This window comes from Phascolarctos cinereus, unplaced genomic scaffold (assembly GCF_003287225.1).
Source record: "Phascolarctos cinereus isolate Bilbo 61053 unplaced genomic scaffold, phaCin_HiC Scaffold_2;HRSCAF=192, whole genome shotgun sequence".
Classification (NCBI taxonomy): Eukaryota; Metazoa; Chordata; class Mammalia; order Diprotodontia; family Phascolarctidae; genus Phascolarctos; species Phascolarctos cinereus.
This window is the reverse complement of record NW_027555625.1, coordinates 396,110,379-396,119,594: the sequence shown is the minus strand read 5'-3', so window position 1 is coordinate 396,119,594 and position 9,216 is coordinate 396,110,379. Positions and strand designations below refer to the sequence as shown.

Below are 9,216 nucleotides of genomic sequence, written 5' to 3'. Positions count from 1 at the left end.
TGCAGCCACAAGCTCTGCTATGCTAGTGCTTTTCCTTGCACGAGCACTAAGACACAGGACTATGACCTAGATGCAAGTATTTGCAATGCAACAGACGCCTGCTTCTTATATCAGCAAAGGAACCCCTGTAAATCTCCTCCTGACATTGTCTAGTCACTTTACCATCTGTGGGCTGAGAGGTCTGGAAACAACCATTGCAGCCTCTGATTCAGTTGTCCCAAGGCCTGCTCCTGGTTTGCTGGGGCCCAGTCTATGCTTTCACTACCTGTGCTGGACTGTACTCCTCTTTCATTCCAACAGAACTTTCCTGCTGGCCTTCTAAGTTGTCTTGGGCTGGAAAATGTTTTACTGTCTTTTTGTGGGTCCTGCTGCTCTAGACTTTTTTAGTTATTATTTAAAGGTATTTGGAGGGGCTTGGGGGAGAGCCCAGGCAAGTCCCTGCCTTTACTCCACTATCTGGCTCTGCCTCCAGGTGTATAGCTTTCTTTCTGAATTTTGGCACTCCTTAGTTTAGAACCAAAACTACATTTGTGTCATGGAAACAATTTTGTAGGAATTCTTCTTTGCTAATTTTTTTTCAAATAGTTTATGTAGTATTTGAATTGATTATTCTTTAAACATTTGATCAAATTCATTTGTAAATCCTTCTGGTACTGGGAATTTTTTCTTAGGGAGCTTATTCATGGCTTGTTCAATTTTGTTTTTCTAAGACAGAGTTATTTAACTTTTTATCCTGAGAGCAAACACGATGGCAGAAGTGGAGCAGAAGAAGAAGTGAACCTTCCAGAAGTTCACCTACTGCGGCATGGACCTGGATCAGCTGCTGGACGTGTTCTATGAACAGCTCATGCAGTTGCATAGTGCTCGACAGCGGCAGCGACTCAACAGGGGTCTGCAGCACAAACAGCATTCCCTCCTGAAGCACCTGAGGAAGGCCAAGAAGGAGGCACGCCCCATGGAAAAGCCTGAGGTAATAAAGACACACCTTCAGGACATGATCATCTTGCCAGAGATGGTGGGAAGTATGGTGGGGGTCCATAACGGCAAGATTTTTAATCAGGTAGAAATTAAGCCTGAGATGATTGGAAACTACCTGGGCAAATTCTCTATCACCTATAGGCCTATGAAACACAGCCGGCCGGGTATCAGAGCCACCCACTCCTCATTTCGTCCTCTCAAGAACCCCAGATGCTAACAATAAAAATAAGAAACTTCTTTATAAAAAAGATTGAGTTATTTAAGCATTCTATTTCCTCTTTTTTTAATATGGACTACTCGTATTTTCCTCAATATCTATCCATTTGACTTAGATTGTCAGTTTTATTGGCATATAACTAGGCAAATAGCTTTTGATAAATGGCTTTAATTTTATCTTCACTAGTTCTGAGTCCTCCTTTTATTTATTTATTTATTTATTTAATTTTTTAGGCAATTAGGGTTAAGTGACTTGCCCATGGTCACACAGCTAGTGTCAAGTGTTTGGTCTGAGGCCAGATTTGAACTCAGGTCCTCCTGACTTCAGGGCCAGTGCTCTATGCACTGCGCCACCTAGCTGCCCTGCCTTTTCATTTTGGTACTAGGAATTTGCTATTCTTCCATTTTAAAAAGTCAAATTAATGAGTGTTTTACTTTTTGTTTCTACTTTATTGGAGTTTTTCATAAAACAGTCCTAACCTTATTTATTAGTTCAATTTCTTTTCTTTCAAATTTATTAATGCCTCCTTTGATTTTTTGGATTTCTATTTTTGGTGTTTACTTGGTTTTTAAAATTAGTCATTTTTCTGGTTATTTTTTTTTTAATTGATCTGGTCTTTCCCTTTTCTTACATAATACAAGGTTGGTTTTTGTGAAAGTACCACATCATATATGGCAGAGAAAAAGGTACACTTCTTTTTATTCCTATTTGTTTTTCCCCAAAGCTCTATCATATCTAACTTTTCTAAAATTCTATATAACTCCTTAACTTATTTTTTTATTTATTTTATAATTGTATTTATTCAGTTTTGAGAGGGCAAAATTGAGGTCCCCCACTAGTATAGTTTTACTGTCTATTTCCTACTATAATTCATTTATCCTTTTTTTTTGCTTAAGGATTTGAATGCTATGACATTTCATGCATATATATATATATTTAAAATTGATATTACCTGATTATCCATGATACCTCTTAGCAAAATTTATTTTTCCTGATTATCTATTTTACTTTAGTCTAGTTTTTCTTTTCTTTTATTTGAGATTATAATTGCTAGCCCTGCTATTTATTTGCATTTTAGTTGTAGCACAAAGAATTTTGCCCCAGCCCTTAATTTTGACTTAGTGGGTATCTTTCTTTATAGCCTTTTTAAAAAAAAAAAATTCAGTGGGTATCTTTCTGTTCAAGTGTGTTTATTGTAAATAGCATATTAGAATGTGGAAATAGCATGTTGTTTCTAATCCATTCTGCTATCCACTTTTATGGGTGAGTTCATTCCATTCACATTCAATATTTTGATTACTAACTGTGTATTTCCTTAAATCTTATTTTCCAAGGTTTATCTCTCTCTCTCTCCTTTTTAACCCTGTTTCTCCTGAAGAATCTATTTTGCTTTGAAGGACTGCTTCCCTTATCACCCTTTCCTATCTCTTTTCCCCTTTCCCTCTTACTTCTCTTTCTATCTTATCTATTTTATGTCTAGAAATCTATTTTACTTATATAATACACACACATATATGTATGTGTGTGCATATATACTATACACATTATCATATTGTTGTTTTTCAGTCATTTCAGTCATGTCTGACTCTTTGTGACATCATTTGTGGGTTTTTTGCCAAAGCTACTGGAGAGGTCTGTATGTGCGTATGTATGTGTCGGTGTAAAATGTATATATATAATATAAACAGTTTTTATTGTATATATGTATGTATATATGTAGATATATGCTTTACATAAAACATGTATTTTATATACAAATATATGTGTACATGTAACATGTGTGTATATATGTTTATGTGTATATATGTGTATATGTATACATGCATATATGTATATATATATACATATATATATATATATACTCAGATAGAGAGAGAGAGAGAGAGAGAGAGAGAGAGAGAGAGAGAGAGAGAGAGATAGCCTTTGCCATAAGGGAGTCCCTCTTGGTTGTTAGGACAGAGGTTTCCCTTTGGAGTCTTACTTTTTCAGACCACACTTACAGTGTCCAAATCCTTACAAGAAGTGCAACTCTCAGAAACAAAGTCCAGGAACTGATCCATGTTAAGAAAAGGCCCATGGTACAGCCAGAGACATCAGGGAAATACACCACTTAATGAATTTGATTGCCCAGAATTATGTGACATTATGAAGGTCAGTTCAATATTCAAATTTTATTGACACCCACTCTACAACTAAAATGCAAATAAATAGTAGGGCTAGCAATTATAATCTCAAATAAAAGAAAAGAAAAACTAGACTAAAGTAAAATAGATAATCAGGAAAAATAAATTTTGCTAAGAGGTATCATGGATGATCAGGTAATATCAATTTTAAATATATATGCATGAAATGTCATAGCATTCAATAGGGAATAGTAGGAGAGGAAAGGGAGGAAAAAAGGGTAGAAGGGAACTTGATATACAAGTCAGACATGTATACATTAACATAGAGTAAAACTCATATATTGGTGGCACTGTGTTAGGGAGCACAAAGGCATGTGTCCATTCATGTGGTCCATTAAGGTGGGAAAGCTTGGCCACAGAGGAGTACCATACTCCCAAGGAGATGAAATGTACTCCAAACTACCCTTCTAAGAATGAGATACTTTAACCTTTTCTTAGCGGCTGCCTAAAGTTGGCCAATTTGCATGTTAAGATTCAGGACATATAGGAAATAGTTGAGATACACAGGTACAGGATTGGGCGGGAAAGGGGAAGTAAGGAAACAAATTGGTAGTTGACAAGGTATTATATTTGGACCCACAGCTGAATTAATTTTTAAAATATTACTATCATTATTTTTCCATGGAGTAATCTTATAGCAATGGTTTCCACATATAGATTCTCTGAACTACAGCTTCCCTTAAGAGGAGACTATCATGGTGGACTCAAGTCCATTAGACCTTATATTACAACATCGTCCTCTTTGAGCCAATACAGGAGAGAATGAGATTCACATATTATCCCTCCCTCCATTTTCTCCTCTACTTTAAACGCTCTTCTTTGAGCACTCCTTTTATATGGGATAATTTCCCCCATTCTTCCACTCTCTTCACTCTTTTCCCAGTACATCCTTTTTCACACTTTCATTTTTTTTTGAGATTCAAACATAACTCACACTCATGACCTCTGTCTATGTAGACTACTTGTAACTGTCCTAATGATAAAATTCTTAGTATACCTATACATGTATATGTATATGTATATATATATGTGTGCATATATTATACATATGTATATAAAATCATCCCATATAGAAATGTAAATAGTTTAACCTTACTGATTCCCTTATGATTTTTTGCAAGCTTAGCTTTCTCCACTTCTCTTGTGTCTTATGTAAATGGCATATAAATGGCATATTTTCTATTCAGCTTTGGTCTTTTCATCAGGAATGCTTGAAATTCTTATATTTCACTAAATGTCCATTTTTCCCCTTGAGGGATTTTATTCAATTTTTATTAATAGCTTATTATTGGTTGTAATCTTAGGTCTGCATTCCAAAATATCACATTCTAAGGCTTCCATTTTTTAAAAGTTATTTTATTTTATTTTTAAGATACATTATTTATTAATTTTTAGTTTTCAACGTTCACTTCCAAAAGATTTTGAGTTCCAAATTTTCTCTCCATCTCATCCCTCCCCCAACCCCAAGACAGCCTGCATTCTGAGTACCCTTTCCCCTAATCTGCCCCACCTTCTATCTCTCCCATCCCTTCTCTTATCCCCTTCCTCTTCTATTATCCTATAGGGCAGGATAGATTTCTATACCTCATTTCCTCTATATCTTATTTCTCAGTCGCATGTAAAAACAATTTTTTAACGTTTATTTTTAAAACTTTGGGTTCCAACTTTTCTCCCTTCCTCCCTCCCCACCCACTCTCATTGAGAAGGCAAACAACTGAATATACTTCTGTAGTCATGGAAAACTTTTCCATAGTAGTCATGCTGTGGGATATTAACTATATTTGCCTTCATCCTATCCCAGTTCCTGTTTATTGTATTCTCTCTTTTGACCCTGTCCCTCCTTAGAAGTGTTTGCTTCTGATTACCCCCTCCCCTAATCTGCCCTCCCTTGAAATATGATGTCTAGGCTCTTTTTTTGATCAATTCTTTCAGATAGTCCAATCATTTTAGAGTTATCTCTCCTGGATCTATTTTCTGGGTAAGTTGTTTTTCCAAGGAGATATTTCACATTGTCTTCTATTTTTTCATTCTTTTAGTTTTATTTTATAATGTCTTGATTTCTCATGAAGTCACTAGCTTCCAATTGCTCCCTTCTAATTTTTAAGGAAGTATTTTTTTCAGTGAGCTTTTGGACTTCCTTTTCCATTTGGCCAGTTCTGCTTTTTAAGACGTTCTTCTCCTCATTGGCTTTTTGGATCTCTTTTGCCCTTTAGGTTAGGCTATTTTTTAATGTGTTATTTTCTCCTGTATTTTTTGAGTCTCCTTTAGCAAGCTGTTAACTAGTTTTTAATAACTTTCTTTCATCACTCTCATTTCTCTTCCTAGTTTTTCCCTACTCCTCTTACCTGCTCCTCAAAATCTGTTTTGAGCTCTTCCATGATCTGAGACCAATTCATATTTTTCTTGGAGGCTTTGGATGTAGGAGTTTTGACTTTGTTGTCTTCTTGTGATTGTATGTTTTGATCTTCTTTTCACCAAGAAAGATTCTATGGTCTGACATTTTTGTGTAGTTTGCTCATGGTCCCAGCAAATTTCTTGAGTTTTAAAGTCTTTGTTAAAGTAGAGGTCTTTTTCCAGTGTGGAGAATGTACTGTCCCAACCATTGGGCATTTTGTGCAGCTGTTTTCAGAGATACTTCCAGTTACCTGTAAGTTTTCAGTTCTCCCAAGGTGGTATGATCAAGGGAGAGCTATGTACTCCTTCCCTGGCCTGTACTCTGGTCTATGAGGGACCACAAGCACTGTCTTCTGCCTCAAAACTGTGAGGAGGATTACCTCTCCAAGACAAGTTCCACCAAGCCAGCACTCCTACTCGCCCCAGGACCACCATCCAGAACTGTGACCCAGATCCAAGCACAGGCAAAGCAAGAGAATCCTGCCTCAGCACCAAGAAAGATATCACTGAAATCTCTCTCTGATCAGCTGCTCGATTTCCCCTCAATCTGTTGGCCAGAAGCTCCAGAAGCAGCCACCATTCTGGGGTTGCACTGGGACTAGGGCTGGAACCAAGCTTCTCTCTCACCTTGGTCACAGACTTTTCCTACTGACCTTCTAAGTTTTCTTTGGCATTTGTGGGTTAAGAAGTCTGGAAACCACCACAGCTACCCATGATTCAGTCCTCTGAGGCCTACTCCAAGTTTGCTGTGACCTAGTCTTTGCATGTGCACACACCCACACTGAACTGTGTTTCTCTCCCAGCCTGGCATGATAGACTTTTCTAATCAACTATCCAGGTTGTCTTGGGCTGCAAATTTATTTCACTCTGTCTTTTTGTGGATTTGCTGCTTTATAATTTGTTTAGAGCCATTTTTTACAGGTATTTGGAGGGGTTTGGGGGAGAACTCAAGCAAGTCACTGCTTTTACTTTGCCATCTTGGCTCCACCCCCTCCTCCATTTCTTTAATATGTAAGCTGCTAAATTTTGTGTGATCCTGACTATGCCTCATGTTATTTGAATGATTTGTTACTGGTCACTTTCTATGTTTTATCCTTGACCTGAGAGTTTTGGGATTTGGCTATAATATTCCTGGAAGTTTTCACTTTGGGATCTCTTTGAGGAAATGACTGGTGGATTCTTTCCATTCCTACTTTACCCTCTGAATTTAAGGTATCAGAGCAGTTTTCCTTTATAATTTCTTGAAATATGATATTCAGGCTTTTTTTATTATGATTTTCATCTGATCCAAAAATGTTAAATTTTCTCTTTCATCTATTTTCCAGATCAGTTTTTTTTCCCTACTGAGGTATTCACTTTTTTTCATTCTTTTGACTTCTTTTCTTGATGTCTCATGCAGTCATTAGCTTCTACTTGCCCAATTCTAATTATTAAGGAATTGTTTGTTTGTTTTTTCAATGATCTTTTGTACCTCTTTTTCCACTTGGCCAATTCTTTTTAAAGAATTATTTCCTTTAGTGAATTTGTGTGCCTCTTTTACCATGTGGTCCATTTAATTTATTGTTGTTTGCTTAAAATTCTTTTCTGTACCTCTTTTTGCAAGCTGTTGATTCCCTTTTCATAATTTTATTGTATCACTCTCATTTCTTTTCCCAATTTTTCCTCTACCACTATTATTTATTTTTTCAAATATTTGTTTGCTCTTTCTTTATCTCTTCCAGGAATTTTTGTTGGGCTTATGTTCAATTTGCATATTTTTTTTGAGGCTTTACTTGCAGCTGTTTTTTATGTCTTTGTTTTCATTTGAGTCTGTGTCAATGTTCTCTGTCACCGTAACTTTTATATTGTCAGGTCCTTTTTCTGTTGCTGTTGTTTGCTCATTTTTCCAATTTATTTCTTGCCTTTAAACTTTATGTTAAAGTATTGCAGTTCTCACCTGGTGGGGAAAGGCAGGGCACTGTCCCAACCTTTAGGCTTTTTTATGCATCTGTACTCACAGCTAGTTTTAGGGGTTCAGAAGTTTTTATTGCTTCTGAAATGATATGATCTGGGTAGTTGCATGGTTAGTACTCTCCTGGTTTGCACTCTGGTCTTTATCCAAAAAGGGCCCCTGATTCTTTTTAGCTTCAAATGCTACTACTCTTTTTCACTCTGGAACTGTGACTTAAAAATGAAATTGCCAAGCAGTACGAGTCTTGTGCCCCAGGACAACTGCAATCTCTTTCTGACCAGTTTTCGAATCACCTTAGAGTTTTTGGTCAGAGAGCTCCTGGAGAAGTTGCTTTTGCTGCTGTAGTCACCTTCAAGGCTTACAACTGATATTGTTGCTGCCAGTGCTTTGAGCCAGTGTCACAAACCTCTCTTCTCAATCTCCTAAATTTTCTTGGGATGGAAAAAAAGATGTCTGCCCCAACACTTTTTTTTTTTTGCTATGCTCCTCCAAAATTTGATTTGAGGCAATATTTCAAAATTATTTGGGGGAGAATGTTTGGAGAGCTCAACTGTTATGTTCCCTCTTCTCTTCCCTATTTGTTCCAAGGTAGAGATGTTGAGAATGCAGCTGGAGATATAGACAGAAGATGACCCAGGAAAGAGTCTTGGAGTACACTTAACAATAGGGTGTAAGGCATAGATGACAAAATTACCAAGAGAGGAAGAAGACTCATCCAAAGGGCAGGAAGAGCCTCATGAAAGAGAAGTACATGGAAGAGAAAGTATCAAAAAGGAAAGTGTGGTCAGCTGTGCCAAATGCTGCAGAGGGGTAAAAAAAGGATGATAAATGAGAAAAAAAATTACATCTGAAAATAAAGAGACCATTAATTTCTTTGGAGAAAATAGTTTCAATTGATTCAGAAGTAAAATTGTAAAGAATGTGAGTGGGAAATGAAACATAAAGAAGAAAATATTTGAGAGTTGCCTGTGTTGAATTTAATATATATGAAGGACATACTAGCAGAGACACTTTTTAGGCAGTTGGAGGTTTTGGTTTGAAACTGTAGATATGTTAAGCTTTCTCTCTCTCTCTCTCTCTCTCTCTCTCTCTCTCTCTCTCTCTCTCTTTCTGTGCATGTGTGTGTGTGTGTGTGTGTGTGTGTGTGTGTGTGTGATTTGCATTAAAAGGATCATTGAAATTATGTGACCAAATAAGATGTCCAATAGAGAGAATGTTCCAACAAAGAAGAGAAGAAGGCAAAGGAAGTATACAATCTCAGCTAACACTAACCTTAAACAGCAAAGAAGAAAAACCATTAAAGGAGATAGGTAAATATTTAGAGAGAGAGGAAATTGAAGGAATCCAAGAATCAGGAGAGTGAAGCATCTTGGAAGCAAACAGAGGAGAATGTAATAAGGAGGGGCTAAGTATAAAAACTTGCTGAAATTTTAAGAGATTGAGGACAAGCAAAAGATCCATTGAAGTTAGTGAAAAAGAGCCAGTCCCTGGTA

General features: G+C 36.7%; 1 pseudogene; it reads left to right on the top strand.

Annotated features, from left to right (window-relative positions):
• Nucleotides 1-748: 748 nt before the first annotated feature.
• On the top strand, nucleotides 749-1,195 carry LOC110212352 (small ribosomal subunit protein uS19 pseudogene; annotated as a pseudogene).
• Nucleotides 1,196-9,216: the final 8,021 nt, after the last annotated feature.